Source organism: Arvicola amphibius, chromosome 3 (assembly GCF_903992535.2).
Source record: "Arvicola amphibius chromosome 3, mArvAmp1.2, whole genome shotgun sequence".
Classification (NCBI taxonomy): Eukaryota; Metazoa; Chordata; class Mammalia; order Rodentia; family Cricetidae; genus Arvicola; species Arvicola amphibius.
The window spans coordinates 81,595,273-81,621,994 of record NC_052049.1 but is presented as its reverse complement, the minus strand read 5'-3'; positions in this window follow the sequence as shown (position 1 = coordinate 81,621,994).

The window sequence follows — 26,722 nt, the reverse complement described above, 5'->3', positions numbered from 1 at the left end:
ATTTTCTTGGCATTACAGCTTTTCCATTAATTCACAAAACTATTAAATATTCAATATCTGCCTCATAAATTAGTAAGTAGAGGATATATGAATTTGTATTTCACTTTACAGTCCCTGAGATAGCCATATTAGAGCAACTATTTTATTCATCATACAAGGGGACAGTGTTTATCTGCTCACATTTCAAGATCTAAGGCCTTCCTGCCATGCTTGAAAAGGAAACTTTCACAGAGTATATGGAGGAAAAGGTTTCTAGTTAAAAGTAAATCTGTTAATTATTTTCAGTAAAAATTATGGACAATAGCATTTTCTATTCTCCTAAAAATTGGAAAAATTTTAACAGAGTAATCATTTGCTCTCTGCTGTTTTTGTAGAATTGCAAAGTTCACATTCTTGGAATCTGCTGTGTGAACTTCTGTGCATGTGCAGAACCTCATTTTCTTTTCTAATTTCTTCCTAGAGTCACACATCACAATAGAAGCTGGTCGGTCCATTTCTGTATAACTCATGCTACTTTTATTTAGCCTTCTGCAGCTCTCTCCTCCATATGGAAACAGTGGTAAGGATGACAGGTTTTCAATGTGAAGTTGGGACAGTAAAGAAAATATATTTTAAGCCTTTTGAAAATGATTGTGTAATCATACTGTACTGATGTGGTATTCCCCTCTGTATGCCGTGAATACATCTTATTGCTATTGGTTAATAAAGAATTTGCTTTGTCTATGGCAGGGCAGAATATAGCAAGGCAGGAAATCCAAGAAGAGAAAGAAGGGGAAAGAAGGCCAAGTCAGGCAAATACTATGTGGCTACTGAAGGAGAAAGATGTCAGAACCTTTCCAGTAAACCACAGCCTTGTGGCAACACAAAGGTTAATAGAAATGGGTTAATTTAAGATATAAGCACTATCTAGGAATACTCTTGAGACACTGGCCGAACAGTGTTGTATTTATATAGTTTTGTGTGATTATGCAGGTCTGGGTGGCCTGGAAATGACTGCACAGTCTCGGTTTACATAATGGTACCCAAACTCTTGGCAAGAATTTCCACATAAAGCTTGAGAAAGTTTTTTTAAAGAAAGAATTCTGGAAAGAAAAAAAAAAAAACAGAGTGAAGCATGACTTCTTGATAGCAGCATTGTCTCGGTTGGGCTCTGTCTGCTAGAGGCAAGCAGAGGCACAGTTCCTTTAAGAAAGGTTTCCTGCCTTAGCCTTAGCTACAAAACCCACGCAGCTCTTTTAAGAGGCTCTGCCACCAAACACTGAAATATTGTTCATGAGTAGCAGGTGACACACTTCTTGCTGATAACATGGACCTAGAAACTCCCCAGAGTTGTGGTTAAAAAAAAAAAGAAGTGACTCCCATTAGTACCTCTGCCATGAAGCTAGACTTTCAGGAAGCCACCGTGTAGATAGATCCAGTTGCCAAAGCTACAACTTTAATCCTTAGCAAATTAAAGATCCATATGATCAGAAAAAAATAAAGATATACAATAAAGATAGATTAAGATAGGGAAAACATCTATAAATAGGTTATAGTGTGTTTAAAAATATGTGTAAGCTTGGGAGAGAAAAAAAGGATGGAGAAAGTCCTTTAATAAGAAAATATTGTTGGGTGTTGTGGCACACATCTTTAATCTCAGTACATGGGAGGTGTAGGCAGGCAGATCTCTGTCATTTCACAGTGAAACTTGCCTATGGAGTGATATCCAGTACAGCCAAAGATACACAGAGAAACTGTCTTAAAAAAACAAAAAACAAAAAGTAAAAAGTAAAAAAATAAAACTAGAAGAAATAGAGTGGAAAAACATGTAAAGATGGGAAATACACAAAGTCCGACTTATTATATTATAGTATTTTCTTTGAATCTTTGAATTGTGAATGAGAGAGACACTTCATTGTATGGAATGCTAAGCTAAATCAACATATATATTTTAAAGTTATTTTCACTTTAAAATATAAGTTTATGGACATGTTACTTTGGAAAAGAGGGTCTGCTTTTATTTCCACAGAGAATAGAAAGCTGTGGACTACTTTCTGACTAATATGGTTTGAGCAAACATGACCTCCAAAATCCCCTGAAGTGATGGCCCAGCTGGTCCAACATCCACAACAGCTTCAAGACTGCTGGTTGAGATGGACCAACCCCACAGGATACTCCCGGAAAGACCCGATTAACAACACTCCAATTAGAAAGAAGTAGTCCTTATAAACAAATATTGTTCATAACTGTCTTCATTTAAAGGGGGTCTTTCTAAAGAATAAAATGGGATATGACATAGAAACAAATATCTATACTGATATGGATTGTGGTTTATTCCTATAAATTTAAGGTCAATTTTTTCATATGTATATTTCTACTCTTGTATGAGGTATTGCATTTACACAACTCCTTTACAATATAATGGATAATTAAAAATTATGGATAGTCATTTATAATAGTCAAACTTGTAGGCATGTTGGTTAGGATTTCTAGATAAACAGAGATATATTTCAATTAGATAGATAATCTTCAACATTTCAAAGGCGTACAGAATATAGCATTTAAAAGGCTTTAAGGACTTAGACTTTTCTTAACAGTAACACATGTCTGCTTCTGGCAACATCAGTTGTTTCCAAGAGGTTGATAGGCATTGGAGAAACTTTTTTATTTCCTCTTAAGGCCTTCCTTTTATAACACTAGGGGTTTGCATAGATTCTTTTCTACATTTACGCTCACACCTTGTCTTTCTTCCTTCCCCTCCTCAACTGCCAGCTCTTCATTTTTACTTTGTTCTTTTACTATTTTATCTTACTTTTATTCTAGCTCAAAAATCAAAACTAAGTAAAAATATAAGAATCCATTCGACCTTTACAAGAGTGTTAATAATTCTCCCTTAAAGATTTCGAGTGTGATTTCCCAGCCCATATCGCCCCTATTTGACCTTCTCAAACCTTTTGTCTAATAAAATGGGAATGGAAAGTAAGTAGACATAGTCATTCTTAGGCTTGCCAAATATAATTCAGGTATCTCTCCTTTCTCTCTCTTTTTATTAACCAAAAAATACATGAATGTCAACCCTGGTTCTTTCAAACCATAACACTTCTAAGGGTAACTTTTGTTTTTGGGAAGCTAAAACAGTCATTCCTTCAAGTAGTGATAAATCAAAGTGCCTTTATGAAAAAGGAAAGAGTGAGTGATCCATATTTCAAAGTGACAAGTTGTGTATAATTACTTATTAATTGCCTACTTCATTAGACCTTATTGTGTCATGGCCAATCTGAGACATCTTATAATGCTTTTTTCTTCTCCATGTGAATTCACTACCCATAGACATGTCTCTAACTGTTGAGACAACTAGAAGAACAAGACTCTCCTATCAATTTAATGGCTATGTCATCAGTTGATAATATATTGTGTGATATGGGATTCTCCTCTGTATACTGTGAATATGTTTTATTACCATTGATTAATAAAGAAGCTTCTTTGGGTTTATGACAGGATAGAATAGAGCAAGGTGGGAATTCCAAGCAGAAATAGAGGGAAAAAGAGGGTAGAGTCTGGGAGATGCCATGTAGCTGTCAAAGGAGACAGACACCAGAGAACCTTAACAGTAAACCGTGAGCCTTGTAGTAAAATACAGAATAATTTAAGATGTAAGAATTAGTTATCAAAAAACCTGAGGTAATAGGCCAGGCAATATTTTAATTAATACAGCTTTTGTGCAATTATTTTGTGTTTGGGTGACTGGGAAATGAACAAGCAGTCTCCAGTATACAATTGTCTTAGAATTGAAGTCTGACATGTTATTCTGGTACTGAAACTGTACCTCAGATGAAAAGAAGTATTTTTAATATTGTTTAGAATAAAATGACATGTTATTACTTCAATAAATCTAAATGTGTTTGTATTCCATACAAACCCTCCTTTTTTGATTCTCACAAGTGAAATGACTCATTTCTTTTGAAACCTCTGTGATCATGCATTTAGGAGAAGCCACTTGTTACCAATGATACATGTGGAAGTTTGAAGAAAACCCTGGTGTTCAGTTTGCCTTTATCTTCCACTTGTTTAATACAGTGTCTCTTTGCTGTTCATTTTTGAATTTACCAGGCCCACTCTTACAATTTTTTCAAACAATGATTATATCTACAGAATCTGCTCCAATTTGCTGTCTATATTTCAGTTAAAACAGGTCCACAAAAATGGAAAATGTAAAATAAATGGACATTTTTTTAGATAAGTACCACATACCAAAGTTAATCCAGGACCAGGTAAATGCTCTAAATAGTCCTGTTAGTCGCGAAGAATTAGAAACTGTTATCAAAAACCTCTCTACCAAAAAGAGCCTAGGACCAGATGGTTTCAATGCAGAATTCTACCAGAACTTCCAAGAAGACCTAATACCTATACTCCTTAAGGTATTTCATAATATAGAAACAGAAGAGTCATTGCCAAATTCCTTTATGATGCTACAGTTACCCTGATACCTAAACCACACAAAGACTCAACCAAGAAAGAGAATCACAGGCCAATCTCACTCATTAACATTGATGCAAAAATTCTCAATAAAATACTGGCAAACTGAATCCAAGAACACATTAGAAAAATTATCCACTACAATCGAGTAGGCTTCATCCCAGAGATGCAGGGCTGGATCAACATACGAAAATCTATCAATGTAATCCATCATATAAATAAACTGAAGGAAAAAAAAACATATGATCATCTCATTAGATGCTGAAAAAGCATTTGACAAAATTCAACACCCCTTTATTATAAAGGTCTTGGAGAGATTAGGGATAAAAGGGTCATTCCTAAATATAATAAAGTCTATTTACAGCAAGCCGACAGCTAACATCAAATTAAATGGAGAGAAACTCAAGGCCATCCCACTAAATTCAGGAACACGACAAGGCTGTCCACTCTCTCCTTATCTCTTCAATATAGTACTTGAAGTTCTAGCAATAGCAATAAGACAACATAAGGGAATCAAGGGGATTTGATTTGGAAAGGAAGAAGTTAAACTTTCGTTATTTGCAGATGATATGATAGTGTCCATAAGCGACCCCAAAACTCCACAAAAGAACTACTATAGTTGATAACCTCCTTCAGTAACATGGCAGGATGCAAGATCAACTCCAAAAAATCAGTTGCCCTCCTATATACAAAGGATAAGGAAGAAGAGAGGGAAATCAGAGAAGTATCACCTTTCACAATAGCCACAAATAGCATAAAATATCTTGGAGTAATTCTAACCAAGGAAGTGAAGGATTTATTTGACAAGAACTTTAAGTCTTTGAAGAAAGAAATTGAAGAGGATACCAGAAAATGGAAGGATCTCACATGCTCGTAGATTGGGAGGATCAACATAGTCAAAATGGCAATTCTACCAAAAGCAATCTATAGATACAATGCAATCCCCATCAAGGTCCCATCAAAATTCTTCACAGATATTGAGAGGAAAATAATCAACTTTATATGGAAAAACAAAAAACCCAGTATAGCCAAAACAATCTTATACAATAAAGGTACTTCTGGAGGCATTACCATCCCTTACTTCAAACTTTATTACAGAGCTACAGTATGGAAAACAGCTTGGTATTGGCATAAAAACAGAGAAGTCGACCAATGGAATTGTATAGAAGACCTGGATCTTAACCTACAAACCTATGAACACCTGATTTTTGATAAAGGAGCCAAAAGTACACAATGGAAGAAAGAGGGCATCTTCAACAAATGGTGCTGGCATAACTGGATGTCAACCTGTAGAAGAATGAAAGTAGATCCATATCTATCATCATGCACAAAACTCAAGTCCAAATGGATTAAAAACCTGAATATTAATTGGAACACACTGAGCTTGATAGAGAGAAAGTGGGAAGTACTCTACAACATATGGGCACAGGAGACCGTTTCCTACGTATAACCCCAGCTGCACAGACATTAAGGGCAACATTGAATAAATGGGACCTCCTGAAGCTGAGTAGCTTCTGTAAAGCAAAGGACACTGTCACTAAGACACAAAGGCAACCTACTGACTGGGAAAAGATCTTCACCAACCCTGTAACTGACAAAGGTCTGATCTCTAAAATATATAAGGAACTCAGGAGACTAGACTTTAAAATGCTAATTAACCCAATTAAAAAATGGGGCTCTGAACTGAACAGAGAATTCTCAACAGAAGAACTTCAAATGGCCAAAAGACACTTAAGGTCATGCTCAACCTCCTTAGTTATCAGGAAAATGCAAATCAAAACAACTTTGAGATACCATCTTACACCTGTCAGAATGGCTAAAATCAAAAACACCAATGATAATCTTTGCTGGAGAAGTTGTGGGATAAGAGGTACACTCATCCATTGCTTGTGGGAATGCAAACTTGTGCAACTACTTTGGAAAGCAGTGTGGCAGATTCTCAGGAAATTCGGGATCAACCTACCCTAGGAGCCAGCAATTCCACTCGTGGGAATTTACCCCAGAGATTCCCAATCATACTACAAACGCATCTGCTCAACTATGTTCATAGCAGCATTATTTGTAATAGCCTGATCTTGGAACCAACCTAGATGCCCTTCAGTGGAAGAATGGATGAAGAAACTGTGGAATATATACATGTTAGAATACTCCTCAGCGGTTAAAAAAAATGACATCTTGAATTTTGCATGCAATTGGGTGGAATTCTGAGTGAGGTAACCCAGACCCAAAAAGATGAACATGGGATGTACTCACTCATAATTTGTTTCTAGCCATAATTAAAGGACATCAAGCCTATAATTCGGGGTGCCTGAGAAGATAGTAAGAAGGTGAACCCAAAGAAAAACATATAGCAATCTTCCTGATATTGGAAGTAGACAAGTTTGCCGGGCAAAAATTGGGAACTTGGCCCTGTCTCGAAAAACCAAAAAAAAAAAAAATTTAAAAAAAAATTAAAATTGGGAACTTGGGGGTGGGGTAGGACGGGGCCAAGGGGTGATGGGGAGAGAAACGCCTGAATGGGAGGATGGGGAGAGCTCGGAGGAATGGGATGCTTGGGATATAGGAAGGGTGGATATGGGAGCAGGGAAGCATATATCTTAATTAAGGGAGCCATCTGAGGGTTGTCAAGAGACTTGACTCTAGAGGGGTTCCCGGGTTTCCAGGGAGATGCTCCCAGCTAGTTCCTTGGGCAGCTGAGGAGAGGTAGCCAGAAAAGGCCAGATCTTATAGCCATACTGAATGCATTTCTTGCATATCACCATAGAACCTCCACCTGGTGATGGATGAATTAAATGATTGAGCCCCACATTGGAGCACCAGACTAAGCTCCCAAGGTCCTGATGAGGAGCAGAAGGATGGAGAACATGAGAAAGAAAGTCAGGACGGTGAGGGGTGCGTTCACCCATTTAGATGGTGGGACAGAACTAAGGGAAGATCACCAACTCCAGTTGGAATGGGACTAATGGAACATGCGACCAAACCGGACTCTCTGAATGTGGCCGAAGGTGGAGGCTGACTGAGAAGCCAAAGACAATGGCGATGGGCTTGGATTCTAAGGCGTGCACGGGCTGTGTGGGCCTTGTCAGCTTGGTTGATCACCTTTCTGGACCTGGGGGGAGTTGGGAGGACCTTGGACTTAACATAGAGTAGGGAACCGTGATGGCTCCTTGGCCTGGAGAGGTAGGGAATGGGGGTATGTGTGGAGGGGTTGGGAGGGAAGGGGGAGGAGGAGGGCAGGAGATGGAAATTTTTAATAAAAAAATAAACCCTGGAAAGAAAAAAAATCTTAAAAAAAGATGTCAACAAGTCATGTTTGTTCAGGGTGAACTCTAACCTCTAAGACAAGATCTGATATTGTCGCATATCTTTTTGCACATTGTTCTTACTCTTTCTGAAGTTGTCACATCTTGAAAACCTTCCATCCACTTGGAAATTCTTTAATGTTTAAATTTAATATAATGTTTAAACCTCCTACCAGAATCTTTGCTATCTGTGCTATTTTCCGATATTTCAAGATCTACCAACAATGTCAGGTTATAAGCCCTCTAAAAGATGTGTTGAATGAAAGAATCAGCAAATAGATGAACCCTTTGAATTGCTACACTGTACTTAATTATTCATTGTAATAGATTTTGTTTTTTATCCTGGGAATAAATTCTAGAAGATCTTTCATCTATTAATGAGGAAGATTAATCTCAAAGATTTCCCATTATTTGTTCTAGAGAGATACAGATGATGGCAACTCTACTTAATATGTAAATAACAAGATGTGTATGATAGGTTCACTAAATATTATAAAATTATATATGAAATATCTACTAATATATGTAGATGCTATATATTATAATGTTATATATGGATACACATTAATTAATTTATGTCTGTGTTAGGTAATGATAAAGATGAACAAACATGTACATCTGAGATTGGCTTTGCTAGAGATGACAGTTTTAGTAAAGTCTTGCTTGGCTTGATAGCTCTTGTTGTTGACATTCTGACCAGAAGCATGCTGAAATGACAAGTACAAATACTTGGAGTCCAGGTTTGATCTGACATCTGTATCAAGAACACTGCTTTTCGAAGAGTCATGCTTCTTATTTGTGACTTGAAAAACTGAGCTACTAGATCTGTCATTTTCTTTTAGCTTCATAAATGTGATTTCTTTTGAGTGGGATGACAGTCCTATGGATGGAGTTTTCAAGTAAATATAAGGTAATTGAAAAAGTGACAATGGAAGTTGATTGGGAAGGCTTCTATCAAATATCACAATACAATGTCATTGGAAAACTAGTCTTTGATATTGCTTCATGTTTGATAACTTAAAAGTTTGAAAAATAGAGAAAATGATTTGATCCCATTTAAGTGCTTATAATTTTCTACAATGTGTTAAAAATGAATTTCTAGATATTTATCATTGGTTATTTTGATTAATCAGACAATCTCAGATAAATATAAATAATGAGAAGGTGAGTGTCTACTGAACAGGGACTTAGACTCATAGTCCATTGAGTTTCAGAAACTATGAAATATTAAGACCAGACAGACAATTAAATTACTGAGGAATGAAATTGAGAATTGTTATATATTTGAAATGAGAGGCATGCTGACTGAATATGAGCAAACTTGGAGTTTTTCAATAAAATTGGCAAAACCAATAATGAGTTTTTATTTTTCTAAAAGCTTAAGAACCACAAAACATGAACACACTAAGAACAAAAGTGAAAGTGAATGTATTTTAGATTTTGTAAATTTTATTTAACTTAGTGGGCATTCACATATTTTCCCTCCTTCTCACATGTGAATCTTGGAATCAAAGTTAGTCATTAGGCTCAGTGGCTCCTTTTACCCCTGATATTTCATTGACTCCTGTCTGTGATTTTATATTTTCAGTAGATACAAAGACCTCACAAGTTTTAATTTTTCATGCCTTAGAATTATTAATTGAAATTTTTACTCTAATTAAATGAGTAGTCATTTCTGTAGTGTATCTGTTCATACCTGCCTATGAACTTATGTTCACTGACCCAAGAGGATGAATGTGACACATCTCATTGTCACTAAGGATATAATGAAACTTGGAGTATAACTAAGATTGTGAATATTGTTAGCATTGTTGATTTTTTGAAGACATGTACCCATGCTAGTATTACTGTGCTTCTTAAGAGAAAGCTCAGTGCCTGGAATTATATCCCGGTATTTGACAGCTGCATATATCATATATAAGTGGGAGTTAGGAGACAGCTAACAGAAATAATGAGAAGCTAGATATCCAATTGTCATCTTAAAACCATTTAGCTAGAGAGAGTCATATGGCAGCCAGAAACTGCAATGAAGATGCAAAAATTAATGCAATATGTAAATATTATTAAAGACAAAAAATTGCATGTAATGACAATAGGGCAAGAGATTTAACAGTATTTGGCAAGATCTATGTATTAATATGATACCCTGTTCAAATGTATATAAATAAAATCATAAAATAAATGAAAAGAAAAATTCATGTGACGTTTACCATACAATATGTTTAAGAAAAATGAAAAGAACTAAAAATAACATATTGTGTTTTTAAATTAGTGAAAGAGAGGTATAGATGGATGTCAAGTGAGACTCGGGTACTTTACATGTGACTTATATGCACAGTAATGATATCAGCACTTCTGATGTCTACTCATGTGATAATTGCTCTATGAATTTTCTCTTACCTCATGTATGCTAAACATATACTTGCTCACAAAGAAGAGGGTAAGAAACAAGTTTTCAAATTATTAAAACTTTGCATATTATATATTTAGTACTAAATTTCAAAATATTGGTCTATCTTAGGACTATTGTGTCTCTATGCTGATAAGCAAACATGCAGATAGAAGGTCAGGACACCCAATGGCTATATTTGTCCTCTTCCTCTGTCCCCTTCTCTTCATAAAATCTTTGCAGTCATGAGAAATGTTTCTTTTTTGTTGATTTTTTTGCTATTTTTTCTTTTACTTTTTCGAAGACAAGATTTCTCTGGGTAGCCCTGGCTATCCCGGAGCTCACCCTGTAGAGCAGACTGGTCTTGAACTCAAAGGTCCTATTGCCTCTGCCTCCTGAGTTCTGGGATTAAAGGTTTGGCACCAGTGTCCAGTAGAAAGGTTTTATAAATGAAGTAACAGTGGGAGCAAGTTGAATAATATATAACGCAGCAACACTTAAGTACAGGCAAGTTTTTCTGTGCCGTGGTCACTTCCCAAATAACCAAAATAAAGATTCAATATTAATTGCAAATGCTCAGCCGATAGCTCAGGCTTGTTATTAGTTAACACTTACACTTAAATTAACTCATATTTTTATCTATACTTTTCCCTGTGACTTGATACATTTTTTCAGTACAGCATGCACATTTTGCTCTTTCTCTGTCTGCCAATGACTCTTTCACTCTGCCCTCTTCATCCCAGTATCCTCAGTTTGATTGTTATGCTGAATATTATCCTGCTTTGCTGCAGACCAGCCAGGTTCATTAATAAATGAGAGTAATACATATTCACAGTGTACAGAAGGATTATTCCACAGCACCTAAGCATTCGGTGCTGTGTTTCCCAAGTGCAATGCAAGCCATGCTGCAACTGAATTAATGGACTTTGTAAGTAATGGATTTTTGAAAGAACTTTAGAATAATCTGATTTAGCTGAAACTCCTACTACACTGATAAAAAATAAACAGAAATTCATAAAGAGATGAAATTCACGAGAAATAAGAATTCTGTCAGGCCTTGAACAAGGGTTTTGTGGAGTTTGTTAAAATCAGCATCCCATGGCCAAAGACAAATAGCATCACATCAATTAGTTAGAACTGGCCTCAAAGATGCCACAGTAATCCCCATTACTGCTCTCAGTGGAAATCTCCCCAGGAGAGAAGAAAGAGGAGTGTTATACATTTTGAAGTTCCTCACTTCGAGAGCTTGAAGCTGGCTTCTGGGAACCTCTTGGTTATATGACTTCTGTGCCTGGACATGTAAGTGATGACGATTGTGTCTCGTGGTAGGGAGATGGGGTCAAAAGGAGGCATTCCAACTTCTTTTCCTGGCTGTTTGTTACATCGGAGTAACTTAGACTTATTGTGAACTGTTCTTTCCTGTCCTGGAAGGAATAGAGAAGGAAGCATGTGCCTTTTCCCCTGTGGTTGATATCAGAGATAGAATGGTGATTTCTTTTGTATATGCTCAGTTTTCACTGGTTAAGTTGAAAAGTACCATATTTTTTTCTTCCTTTGGATAATATGCCTGCAAAACCATTGCCTGCTTGTGTGTTTGAGTAAAACAAACATTAAAACTCTGCAGTGTAATAGAGCTCTAGAAGAGAAATGAATGCCACTAACAAAAGAACTGAGTCTCTTTGCAACTCTGCATCACGTCTTCTGTAGTAAAATCCCCAAGGCATTTTGTATTGTTTTATTTAAAATAAGATTTTGGAGTTTGGTGCCATTCAATGGCAATGAGCCATTCAGTTATTAGACGTAATGATCTTCTCTGAGCCTGTTTTCCATTGCTGTCACAGAGAGCAGTAGACAAGGTAATTTGTAAAGAAGAGAGGCTGATTCAACTATTATTTCGGGAGCTGAGAAGTCTAGTAATATTTACAGGGGTGTCGGAAAATGACCATCAAGGGAAGTGGGTTCACTATTTCAGTAACGCAGCCAAAGCAAAGGCACTGCCATCTGCAGTAGGGACATAAGTCCTTATCAAAGGTTCTGTCCTGAAGACTGTCCAGCTAGTACCACTTCTTCAGTTGCCTCTTCAATACTGCTGCATTGGAGATTCTAAACAGTAGTCAAATTGGACAATTCTGTTGCGGGAGCTCCTTCTGCTCCTTCAGCCAATAGCCGCTGAGATACCAGCCCATTGGGCCGTGGTCTCTCTTTTTAAAAATGCGGCCACTTCCCTCTGCTCGCTCTCTGGCTTCCGGCTCTGCTTCTGACTACTAGGCTCCCTTCCTGATTGCGCAGAGGGCTGTTGTCTGGGACGGTGATCTGTAAGTTTTTTTCCCCTTTAAATAAATAACCATTCTATTAATCATAATTCCAAACTTGTGTGGGATTGTTTCTGATTTACGCCATCACAATTCTAATGTTCTCACTGAATTTCCTTTTATTTATTAGATCAGAGTTTCATGTAGCCCAGGCTGGCTTTGAATTTATCATGTACTTCAAGATGATTTTGGACTTTATCTTCTTCTATTTCACAAAGTGCAGCCTATAGAATCTCCTTAAGTTGTGAAGTAACATTGGAGCTGAGAAAAGGCTCAATGGATAAGAGCTTTTCTCTTCTAGAGAACTGAGATTTGGTTTCAAGCATAGTCACAACTGTCTGGAACTCCAGATCTATGGGATCCAACATCTTCTGAGATCCATGTTCACCTGTATTAACATCTCACATGGCCTATACCCAGTACACACACACACACACACACACACACACACACACACACACAGAGAGAGAGAGAGAGAGAGAGAGAGAGAGAGATCAGATAATAAAAAACTTAAAATAACTATGATTTGATTAAGTAACTGTACTTCATTTTCATTTGAATGTTTCTAAACAGTAACTTAAAGTTCTACATGACCAATTTCTAGTGTGCTGTTTTACAAAGGCAAGACAGATTTTTGCATTGTCTTCACCCATAGCATAGACCAGTATAACAAATGGGAAGTGAAAAACAAAAGAATAGATGTGTGTGCATGTGTGTGTGTGTGTGTGTGTGTGTGTGTGTGTGTGTATGTGTGTGTGTGGGGAGGGTGCGCGTGCGCGCTCGTGCACATGCACATGCATAATAGCACTAGGAAAGTAACAGGCCTACTTTTGAATAATAGACTGTTGCTCAATTACTGAGAAAGGTCAGTAAAGTTTAAGGGCTCCTTCAGGGGATAAGGAGTGAATAGATTTCTTTACATGCCTTTTAAGGCTTGCTTTGGTTGCTTTCTGGGTTGCTGGATGATATACTTTAGAGATGTGCATATGGATCCTGGTCACATTTATGTGCAGAAAACTCACCATGAATGCTCTGAATTCTGCTAACTAAGTTTCCAGGAATAGAATTTGGGAGGGTAAGCAAGCCTGAACCAGGCACAGTAATAAAATGATTCATGCCGTGAACCTCTCCTTGCTCATCTGTAGTGGACCTTAGGAAAGTGTCTCCACAGCTGCTGCTAAAGAAAATATTGGGCATGTAATCCATCATATAAATAAACTGAAAGAAAAAAACAATATGATCATTTCATTAGATGCTGAAAAGGCATTTGACAAATTTCAATACCCCTTTATTGATGGAGGAGTGTCTATGTGTTACTTTCATTGGTTAATAAAGAAACTGCCTTGGCCTCTTTAATAGGACAGAAAATTAGGTAGGCAGAGTAGACAGAACAGAATTCTGGGAGAGAGAAGGCAGACGCTTCAGGCAGTTGCCATAGTCAGTCGCCATGCCTTTCCTCTCCGTGATGGACGCAGGTTAAGATCTCTCCTTGTAAGCCACCCCTCGTGGTGCTACATATATTATTAAATATGGGTTAAAGCAAGATGTGAGAATTAGTCCATAAGAGGCTAGAACTAATGGGCCAGGCAGTGTTTAAATGAATACGGTTTCCGTGGATGGTGGGACACAGCCACCCCTCCATCTACATTTTATGATAAAGGTCTTGGAAAGATTAGGGATACAAGGTTCATACCTAAATATAATAAAAGCAATATACAGCAAGTCGACAGCTAACATCAAATTAAATGGAGAGAAACTCAAAGCCATTCCACTAAAATCAGGAATACGACAAGACTGTCCACACTCTCCATACCTCTTCAATATAGTGCTTGAAGTTCTAGCAATAGCAATTAAACAACATAAGGGGATCAAAGGGATTCGAATTAGAAAGGAAGATGTTAAACTATTGTTATTTGCAGATGATATGATAGTGTACATAAGCGACCCAAAAACTACCAAAGAACTCCTACAGCTGATTAACACCTTTAGTAATATGACAGGATACAAGATCAACTCCAAAAATTCAGTTGCCCTCCTATACACAAAGGAAAAAGAAACAGAGAGGGAAATCAGAGAAACATTGTAGTGATGAGCTGCCGGCCTGCTTTTCATCCTGCCTGAAATAACAACACAAAAACTGTATTCATTTAAACACTGCCTGGCCCATTAGTTTCAGCCTCTTACTCACATCTTGATTAACCCATATCTAATAATCTGTGTAGCACCACAAAGTGGTGCCTTACCAGGAAGATTCTAGCATATGTCCATCTTGGGCCAGAGCTTCATCGCATCTGTCTCCCTGAGGAGAGGCACGGCAGTCTGACTAACTTCCCAGCATTCTGTTCTGTCTACTCCACCCACCTAAGGACCGGCTTATCAAATGAGCCAGGCAGTTTCTTTATCAACCAATGAAATCAACTCAAACAGAAGACCCTCCCACATCAAAACATCACCTTTCACAACAGCCACAAATAGTATAAAATATCTTGGGGTAACACTAACCAAGGAAGTGAAAGATCTATTTGATAAGAACTTTAAGTCTTTGAAGAAAGAAATTGAGGAGGATACCAGAAAATGGAAGGATCTCCATTGCTCTTGGATTGGAAAGATCAACACAGTAAAAATGGTAATTCTACCAAAAGCAATCTATAGATTCAATGCAATCCCCAATCCCAACAAAATTCTTTACAGACAATGAGAGAACAATAATCAACTTTGTATGGAAAAACAAAAACCCAGGATACCCAAAACAGTTTTATACAATAAAGGAACTTCTGGAGGCATTACCATCCCTGACTTCAAACTCTATTATAGAGCTACAGTATTGAAAACAGCTTGGTAGTGGCATAAAAACAAAAAGGTCGACCTATGGAATCTAATAGAAGACCCGGATATTAGCTCACAAACCTATGAACACCTGATTTTCAATAAAGGAGCTAAAAGTATACAATGGAAGAAAGAAAGCATCTTCAACAAATGGTGCTGGCATAACTGGATGTCAACATGTAGAAGAATGAAAATAGATCCATATCTATCACTATGCACAAAACTCAAGTCCAAATGGATTAAAGACCTCAATATCAATCTGAACACACTGAACCTTTTAGAGGAGAAAGTGGGAGGTACTCTACAACACATGGGCACAGGAGACTACTTCCTATGTATAACCTTAGTAGCACAGACAATAAGGGCAAATTTGAATAAATGGGACCTCCTAAAACTGAGAATCTTCTGTAAAGCAAAGGATACTGTCATTAAGACAAAAAGGCAACCTACTGACTGGGAGAATATCTTCACCAACCCCACAACAGACAAAGGTCTGATATCCAAAATATATATGGAACTCAAGAGACTAGATTTAAAATGCTAATTAACCCAATTAAAAGATAGGACACTGAACTGAACAGAGAATTCTCAACAGAAGAACTTCAAATAGCCAAAAAACACTTAAGGTCATGCTCAACCTTCTTAGCCATCAGGAAAATGTAAATCAAAACAACTTTGAGATACCATCTTACACCTGTCAGAATGGCTAAAATCAAAAACACCAATGAAAGCCTTTGCTGGATAGGATGTGGAGTAAGAGGTACACTCATCCATTGCTTGTGGGAATGCAAAATTGTGTCACCACTTTGGAAAGCAGTGTGGCAGATTCTCAGGAAATTCGGGATCAACCTACCCCAGGAGCCAGCAATTCCACTCTTGGGAATTTACCCAAGAGATGCCCAATCATATTACAAAAGCATTTGTTCAACTATGTTTATAGCAGCATTATATTTAATAGCCAGATCCTGGAAACAACCTATATGCCCTTCAGTGGAAAAATGGATGAAGAAACTGTGGAATATATACATATTAGACTACTACTCGGCGGTAAAAAAACAATGACATCTTGAATTTTGCAGGCAAATGGATGGAAATAGAAAACACCATCCTGAGTGAGGTAACCCAGGCCCAAAAAGATGAACATGGGATGTACTCACTCATAATTGGTTTCTAGCCATAAATAAAGGACATCGAGCCTATAATTCGTAAAAAATCCTAGAGAAGCTAAATAAGAAGGTGAACCCAAAGAAAAACATATAGTTATCCTCCTGGATATTGGAAGTAGACAAGATTGCCGGACAAAAAATGGTAACTTGGGTGTGGGGTGGGATGGGGGGTTGGGGGATGGGGAGAGAAAAGTGTGAAGTGGAGGATGGGAAGAGCTTGGGGGAATAGGATGGTTGGGATATAGGAAGGGTGGATATGGGAACAAGGAATTATATATCTTAATTAAGGGAGCCATTCTAGGGTTGGCAGAGACTTGATTCGAGAGGGGTTCCCAGGTGTCCAGGAAGACGCCCCCAGCTAGTTCCTTGAGCAGCTGAGGAGAGGGTGCCAGAAATGTCCAGATCCTTTTGCCATACTCATGAATATCTTGCAAATAACCATAGAACCTTCACCTGGCGTTGGATGGAGAAAATGACAGAGCCCCACATAGGAGCACCAGACTAAGCTCCCAAGGTCCTGATGAGTAGCAAAAGGAGGGAGATCATGAGCAAGGAAGTACGGACCGTGAGGGGTGTGTTCACCCATTGAGACGGTGGGACAGATCTAACGGGAGACCACCAAGTCCAGTTGGAATGGGACTGATGGAACAGAGGACCAAGCCGGACTCTCTGAATGTGGCTGACGGTGGAGGATGACTGAGAAACCAAGGACAACGGCGATGAGCTTGAACTCTACAGCTAGGATGGGCTCACTGTGAGCCTTGTCAGTTTGGTTGCTCACCTTCCTGGACTTAGGGGGAGTTGGGAGGACCTTGAACTTAACATAGTGAAGGGAACCCTGATGGCTCTTTGGCTTGGAGAGGGAGGGAGTGGGGGTATGGCTGGAAGGGAGGGGAGAGAATTTTTTTAATAAAAAAAATGAGAAAAAAAGATGTGGTGTGATGACTGTTGTTTAAAATTTGAAGGCAAGAGAGAAATTTGTTAAAAGCCCATTTACACATGGGCCTAGGGAAAATTTCTTTTGGTAAGTATGAGGAAGGTATTTTTTATCACAGTTTAAAATTCACTGATCTGAGCCATTGTGTGGTGGTTAAGGTCAGTTTCTTTCCTTCAGGCAATGGGTAATATTCTGTCTTTGTTTAGGAATCTGGTTTATCTCAGCATGTAGCTTTTGTGTGACTTAATTTAGTAATGTATTAAAACATACTACCTTTATCTCTCACATGAAAACAGCAGTTCTTGCCAACCTCTAAACAAAATTTCGACAGGTGTTTAAATGGCATGCATTTTGACTTTACTATTATGAATTTGGTCTATTAACATATCTCAAAACTATATTTTCTACTTATATGCACTTGAGGTTATAAATCTAAGTTATATTTTAGCTACTTTGTTGGTATTTGAGTCTATAACATACTTTTTCTGATCATTATGTCACTGTCTCAGTGGGAGTGGCTACACTGTGGAAACAAAGCCAAATGTCAGGACTGAAAGTAGCCGTCATTATGTCTGTGTCTCTGTAGACATGAGGATGTGCTGGAAACAAAGACTAACTTCACGCAATAGATGGGATACACCTGCTCTGGCTGAGTCTGTATGCTTCTTTTCTTCATATTGGAGATGGTGTCATCAAAAGGGCCATGATTTATGTTGGTGACAATAGGGCCTAGCCCAGTTCCACGCTGCAGTTCCTTGTCCTCTGAAGAGCCTCAATTCAGGTGTAACTGGAAACAGGGTGGACCAGTGAGGCAGAGTTAGAGTTTATTAAAAGATTCTGAGATGCGGGGTTAATGGAACCAGGTGTTTGGGTAAAGTGCAAGACATACCCCAGAGTGAAAGTGTGGGCTTCTCAAAGGACAGTCAGTCACGTTCTATTGGTTTTCAACAATAAAATATAGGATTTTAGTCACTTATGAAGCTTTTATCTTCAAAGGCTTGCTTAGAAATTTAAATGAGAAAATTGGTGGTGCCTGAGCCTGAGGTAACTTAGCAGGACTGGAGTTGATAAAATGAAACTTTATGTCACAAGAGTTGAAATATTTGCACTGTCAATCAACTGAAAATCTTGCTTGTGAAATTTCCTAAAGGAAAAAAAGTCCATGGGAAGAAAAAAGGTCATGCTTAAAGGTTCTAGGCTTAGATTTTAGTCATGATCAAACTACACTTTAGTCTGCATGTATCTCTATATAAAATGAATATCTATCTATCATCTATCAATTACCTAGGTTAACAGGTAATTAACTGATGAAACCATCCAGAAATAAGAAAGAATAAGAATGCATTCTCAATAAATAAATAAATAAATAAATAAACGCTCCCCAACACAAAATGTCAAATCGGGAGCTCCTTCCATATCAATATTTGATAATGGAGAGTTATCCTTTCAGTTCTACATTTGAGTATTAGAGCTGTTATATTTTCAGTGTGTGCTGTGCTAAAATTACAACTAGAATTAGGTTGCTTTAAGCTATTGGAGTGATGTGATAAAGAAATCAGATAAAGTTTCAAAATTCAAGTTTTAATAGCAACAGCACGTCCCACAATTATGCTAACAATTGCGTGAGCTGCAAGTTCCTGCGAATCCCAGCTGTGATGCCTCATGGGACAGCGTTGTAGCCTGTGGTTTCACATCCTCGCTAACATCTTGCGTTAGTGAAGCATCTGTTGCCCACAGTAAAATCAAACAGCTATTTCGATACCTTCTTCTCCTTGCAATTGCAGTCTGATTGTATTTATATAGCTACATAGACTGGAGATATTCTCCCTAAGCCTTTGTGCTGTTTTCTTACGTTTGTTTTTTAGTGGTGGGCTTCTGAGAGGCACTTTTCCTAGCTCATCTGTGGAAAGGCAGGCACTCTCTATGTTCCCATCTCTCCGCTTAACCTTTTTTAATTATTTTTTATTTTTTTATTAAAAATATCCATCTCCTTCCCTCCTCCCACTTCCCTCCCCTCCCCTCCATCCACACCAACACTTCTTCCCTCTCCAGGCCAAAGAGCGGTCAGGGTTCCCTACACTATGGGAAGTCCATGGTCCTCCCAACTCCCCCCAGGTCTAGGAAGGTGAGCATCCAAACTGACAAGGCTCCCACAGAGCCCATCCATGCAGTAGAATCAAAGCCCAGCGCCATTGTCCTTGGCTTTTCAGTCAGCCTCCACCGTCAGCCACATTCAAAAGAGTCCGGTTTGTTCACATGTTCCATCAGTCCCATTCCAATGGACCTTGGTGATCTCCCATTAGATCTGTCCCTCCGTCTCAGTGGGTGAACGCACCCCTCGCGGTCCTGACTTCCTTGCTTGTGTTCTCCCTTTTTCTGCTCCTCATTAGGACCTTCAAGGAAGACACCTTTCAAATTCCCTTGGGTGGAACCATTGGATCACACTAAACAAGGAAATATCTGCTAAGAGCTTCAGATACTAGAAGTCTGCTTGCACATTCCTAAGGGTCCACCTATTACTTACAAGGATGTTAGGTCACATGCACAAGAAAACAGCTATTTATAGGGGAATCCCAAGATAATCTTGTTCTGGATCTGCAGCATTTTAACTATTCCATTTTGTGGAAAGCTTAACATTCACGTGGTCTTGTTTTTTTTTTTTTTTCCTTCTGAGAATTTTAGTTAACATGAAATGTAGGAACTAAGAATATAGTAATTGGATGAAAGATAACTTTAAGATGAAAGTAAATATTATCTATGGTCCCTAAGTCCCAAGAGAATTAATGATTACATTCAAATCAATTAAAATGGCTATTTCACAGGGGTAAGAGAACAAATAGCAAATGTTTGGTGCATTCTCTCAAGACAGCTTGCAGATTCTAAATGTAGCTAATTCTCAAAACTCAGTGTCTGTGGGAAAGAAAAAAATTACATTTGTCTTCAATGTTTTAATGAAGAGGCATGAATGGCAGTGAATTAGGGAAATGAGTGTCAGAGCAGATAAAAGTTTCTGTTTACACCATCTTAAATAATCTATAAAAAACTTATTTGAGCGTCATTTTGTAATTGTCGAGGAAGGAACCATGGCTTTCCCGTGAGCACATGATCAGATCAAATCCACTGACAAGTTATGCTGGAATGCAGGGCGCCTCGCATGAGCATTCATATGCAACTGCTCTACAAGGAGACTAAATGGACACCCATGACAGCACAGGGCAGAAACTGGTAGGGATCCCTCCCTCCCCCATTACTGTGATGTAGCTGTGACAAGGTGGTTGCTGAAATGGATGGAAAGGAAGCAGTGAAGCAGTTTCTTGAGGAAATAGAAAAAAAACACAGTGGGGAGAGTGCAGAGGCAGCAGGGGGAGCTCTGGGGAATCATTAAAAGTGGTTCCATCAGTCACACTTGGCATGTTCACTGGAAACTTTGCAGGAAGAGCTCATTCATCTTGCAGGAAGTCTCATTTCTTAAAGGTTCATGGCGTCAATTACCTGGATGAGGCTTGATTTTTTGCATAAGTCAGAAGGACACCTAGTGGGAGTTTAAGAACAAGGGAACTATGAAATAAACAGTCCACACACGTGATATTTCTATTTGTTGGTCTTATTAAATAAGCATGGTAGGACAAATATTTGAACAGAAAATTTGAGAATAAGTTCTAAATTTTTATAAATATCCATTTATATCTTTTTCCAATTCTAAGACATCATTAAAATGATTGACAGGAGCACAAATCATTGCAAACTTGGATAAGCCTGTCAGATACCCATGTTCACTCAGCACTGGAAATGATGGAAACAAAAAGGTAGAAGATGGGATAAATTCATTGCTTTTTGTCTACAAGATGAGTCACTCCAGAGTAAGTGATAATTATGAATCGAGGCTCTCTGATGCTGAGAGCAAGAGCTACTTTCAAATAGCGTTTTCCAGTTGTGAGTGACCTCATGTATGGATCCCTGGACTGAGAAATTGACTGTAGATATTTAACCACAAAGAACAGTCTTAAGTCAGAATGGTGCCTCTTACTTGGTGACTTATATTCTGCTTGCAAAATAGCCCTTCATATAAGAGAAAAAGGCAGGGAAACAGGGAGAAAAGTTCTTTCAGAATGTGGCCAACAGCGGGGGCTGACTGAGAAGCAAAGGACAATGGCTCTGGGCTCTGATTCTTCTGCATGGACGGGCTCTGTGGGAGCCTTCTCAGCTTGATGGATCACCTTCCTGGACCTGGGGGGAGTTGGGAAGACATTAGTCTTAGCATAGAGTGGGGAACCCTGATGGCTCCTTGGCCTTGAGAAGGAAGGAGGGGAGGTATGGGTGGAGGGGAGGGGAGGGAAGGGGGAGAAGGAGGGGAGGGAAGGGGGAGGATGAGGGGAGGGAGGGGGGAGGAGGAGGGAAGGAGATGGAAATTTTTAAATATATATATATAAAAAATAAACCATGAAAAAAAATATTAAAAAAAAACAGAATGTAGAAGTGTACAAATGGAGGCATAATCTCCATGTTTTTTCTAGGTTTGTCTTCTTGAGAACTCATTATCATTTCAATTTTGGCCCCAGGGTAGCAAATAATGTCACTAAAGTATAACATTACATTGTAGAATTTTTTTCAGATAAGTAAAATATACAAACCATGGCATTAATAATTGCCTTTCTTTCTAAAGGTCTAACATGCTTTCTGTGGTCATATTTGCTAAGAATTCACCTTCAAAATATTTCAGTGTTATACTATCCTAAGGTTAGCAGGGGATGTCTGGTATTTTGCTTGTCTGTTGTTACTTTGAGAAAAAAAGAAACAGAAAGTTACATAGCCATGAACACTGTGGATCAGTCTATTTACAAAAATCACCCATTTTGCTTTCATGAGATCTTCTGCTCAGGTCTGAGTCTTTTGACTTTTGAATCTGATGTTTATCATTAGTGTTGGAATGATAAATCCAAGCAGATTAAAATTGGGATACATGGTTACAGCAATCTGTACATAAGCTTTCATACATCAAAGACTATTATAACGCTGCATGATTTTATTATTATTTAGATAGCTATGCTTCCATTTGTTTATTCAGGAAATAGATATTAGCATGTGTCAACTCAAATAACTGTCGAAGCATAGGCTTAATAGAAAGTAGTAGATTAAGTTGTCAAAATGTCACACTTCTGAATTATTGAGCAAAATATTTCAGTTCAGTCCTACTCATTACATATTTAAACCACAGACATGAAAAGACCTCAGCACATACAGTGGTATGTGTTAAGACCATTGTATGCTTACAGCTTGACTGGATACCTGTTTGTATTTATCTGTTTTTTAATGTGTGCATATGTGCATGTGTGTGTGCTTATGTGTTTGTGTGTGTATGTGTGTGCATATGGGAATGTGTGTGGGCCAGAAGACACTGGGTACCCTGTTTTGCTTTGTGGTCTCTCAGGATCTCTCGCTAATTATGGAGCTAGGCTAAGCTAGCAAACTCTGAACACATTCACTCTGATTTTTACATGGGTACTGGAGGTTCAAACTGGGTAGCAAATGCTCCCACCTGCTTGGATGTCTCCCCAGTTCATATTTACCTCTTTCCGTTCAAAATTTGATGGTTTCCCACAATTTTACAACAGTCCAGCAGACAGTGTTTTGCCAAAGAAAATGGGAAACAGTAAGATCAGTTGAGAAACTGACATTTGTTCCAACTTTGAAATGATCTGTCCTCTTGAAAAGATAAAACCTTTTATGTCATATTATGAAACTGAGGACGCATGCAACCTTGAGGATAAATTCGTAGCTTTTCAAAGAGTTTCTTCATTCTAGCTGTAGTCATTAGGATTTCTAAGACACCTAATTGTCATGTAAGAGCTTCAAGCTTGACTGTTAAGACAGTAATTGGTATTTACTACTTTTACCTTTTTGACATCAAAGAAGCTTCTCCATGCTTTATGTTTGTGTATCTAGCATAATTTTCATACTGGAGGTATAATCTAGTCAGCCTATTACTTTGGTGACAATACAATTTGTTTCTAATTCATCATGCCTTGTGAATTTTTATGATAGAATGTGTGATTGGAAGATGTTTCTTTGAAGGAAATAAGAAGGCTCACGCCTTATTTGCATTCATCTCCTGCCTTTATGCTCAGATCTAGCTAACTTTCCCTGTCATTTGTAAACCTTTTTAAGGCTGCTGACAACATTTAATAGAATACAAATCCTTTCCCAACAATCAAGACTGAAATGCCTTCCAATTTAATTGGAAATCATTCTGGTTCTGTTTTGCATAATAATAACAGCACAGTATACCACTTTAACTGATAGGGAAGAAAAGAGCCCCACCCTGTGTGATGTGTCATAGTCATCTAGACCCTAGGTTAAATACCTGAATGTGGGTTTCAGGGCCAGGTCTAGCAGCTTAACCTTCAATGCAATTGTTAATCTCATTAGGTAAGTTGGTGGAGTGGTTTTAAATGTAATAATATCTCAAAAATATCCATGAGGTGTTGACTATTATTTGTATAATTCTGTATTGATTCTCTGTATTTGAGGGTACATAGTGAAACAGTGAATTATTGTAAGTACTATATTCTACTTAAAGAGGTTTATTAAAGTTTTCCAGAGAAACGAAAAGTTGGACATGTGAATTCAGAATTAAGACATATTCAGAGACAAAGTGAGACTTATTCATAGTCATACTGACAAGGGCAAATCTTCCCTGATTCTTTGGCAAGCTGAAGGGTATCTGTTGGTGGAATTCCTATCTCTGGTGAGATAAGAATTTTTCTATCTATGCCATGAAGTGATTGGATAAGATCCACTTACAGGAAGGGAGGGAAGCTGTTTTATTAAAACCACTATTTAATCTGCTATTCAAATCTAGTTAAAAATGGGAATAGTCTCACCTTTAAGAGACATATTCATGCAGCCATTAGAATACTGGTGATTTAAGGTTCTCGGTTCAATAGCCTGGCTTTGCTCAGTAGCTGATGATAAAATTAATCACCACCAGAGGCAGGAACTTACTTATCATATAGGTCTTTTTCCTGAACTTTTCCAAAGTGATTTAAATTAAATATTATGTGTTACAGGCGCTGACAATAAAATAGCACTCAGAACTGACTAGCTGAGGAATCCCAAGTGGGAAAGTAGTCTACTGGCTGCTGCTTGGGGCACAGGTACATTGTATTATAACAGCAAAGCTGAGTAATTCCCAGGGAAGATAAATGTCAGCAATGAGTGTACTCAAATGATCTTGATGGATTCTCAGACCTGAACTACCTGATGAAACCAGAGAGAAAAGGGAGGAAGACCTGCCAACTCAGAAGAAAACAATTCGAATGTGGCAGCAAGATCAGATTCCTCCTTTTGTTAACATTAAGTCCCCTCAATATCAGAAAGATGTTTCCAGTTCATTCAATTGATATGTACCATTTAGTGTTATGGATAGGTTTGCCTTGATGGAGAGTACTAGTTTGCATAGCAAGAAAGATTGTCATCTCATCCTCAAATTAGATATACTTGAATTATGGGCATTACAGAGAGAAAAAATTAATTCCTAGTTAACTACTGCATTCATTAAAATATTAAAAGTTTATCCCTTCAAGTATTATGTTCTGTATCAATCCTGAAGGAATAGCAAGAGAAAGAATTGACATTCATGAAGTCTACAAAGACACTATAATAGCTATAACATATACAGTATTAAAAAAGTTGAATAGCTTAGCAAACTTCAAGCTCTTCAGAATAATTTCATCCTTCACTAAGTAGTGAATGCCTCCATTGTGCTCAGGACGTAAGAGAAGGCAGCCATTGGTACAGTCTTATGTTCTCTTTCTGTACATATACATATGAAAGTACATTCTGTGGTATTTCTCTTTGCCACTTCCTTTACTAGTGAGAGTTTGCAATGTTCTTCAAAGTACAAAAATACCTTCAAGCTAAAATATTTTATCATGAGGTTGAATCTGATGAAAACTGTGAAGCCTGACATTGATTTAATACCCACCCATGGCCTTGGGCATGTCAATCTCCCAGCAATGTGTTTTAGAAAGCCAAGTAGCACATTTGTGATTCAGAGCCAGCAGAAAGAAACAGTCTCAGACAAGCAAATAGCATTTAGAGAATGCAAAGATTCAAGAATATGTGAGGGACACATATCCATCCCATCTCACATCATTCCAGTGAGACAGATGTGTATTCCCTGAAAACATGGTATGTGGGAAACTTCAGCCTGCCTTTGAGAGTAACATACAAAGACACAGCTCTAATTGCTCCCTGTAGTTTGACAGCAGAGAGAACAGAATGCAGAAATGAGCGTCCACCTCATACATTTGGAAGTTTTTCCTTTGACAGTTGTTGTGGGCATTTGCAGGCATATGTGGGAATTTAACACTCCTCCTGCTTGTACCCTATCTATGAGGAGTATAGGACCCACTGCATTGCAAAGAACAGAATGCAGAACTTCTGTCTCAGTATCATGTGATATGTGTATATATAAAATGCACCAATGCTTTTAAACTTAATATTTCTCCATCTGAATCTATATTTAATCTAGGTGACAGTGGTTGTTGATGTTGAAGTAATGTGAAGTTGCATAATCTTACACACCTAAGCCATCTCTGGCTCTTTATCTCTCTGGGGTTTCTGTCCCTTTCCAGTGGGGATGGGAGATTTTACTATGGAAATTGGAGATGACAACATTGTCATTCATGAGATGCTTGAGAGTATAGTTTAGGTTATGTTTCAATTCTTGTAGGTTTGAATTTTCTGACAAGTTATTTAATATTGCAACTTTAAACGGACATAATTATCCTAAGGTTTCTTTACACATGAAGAATGTAGAATTGTTACTATACTAAATACTGTATTTATATTTGCCACAACTTGCTAATTCTTTTTTGTAGGACATTAGATAAATGTTGAGCAATAACAGAATATCAGGGCTTGTGACTAACTGCAAAAGATACTACCTAAATTATAGCTAAGAAGGGTCTGCTTTAGGCAGCTAGTGTTGCTGTTGAGATATCTGAAGACTGGCTTACAAATTGGAATATCTGTAGTTCTTAAAAAGAAGCCCTCTGTTTCAAAGATCGATGCTGATGTTAAATGAAACATCCTTCCATCTTTGGTCTATTTGGGGGTAACTAAGGTGTGAGTGTTTGAGAATTTAATCTGTTCTGTTTTAAAGATTGGTTTAAAGTTCATGTGTATGTGGTAGGAGTCTATATGAACAGGACCCTGGGGAGGACAGACAAGGACACTGGGTTTCCTGGAGCTGGAGTCAAGCCAACAAGTTTCCAGCTGGTTCATCGGTGATTTTAGATCCATGAAATTCAAATGATAAGCCATAATTTTTC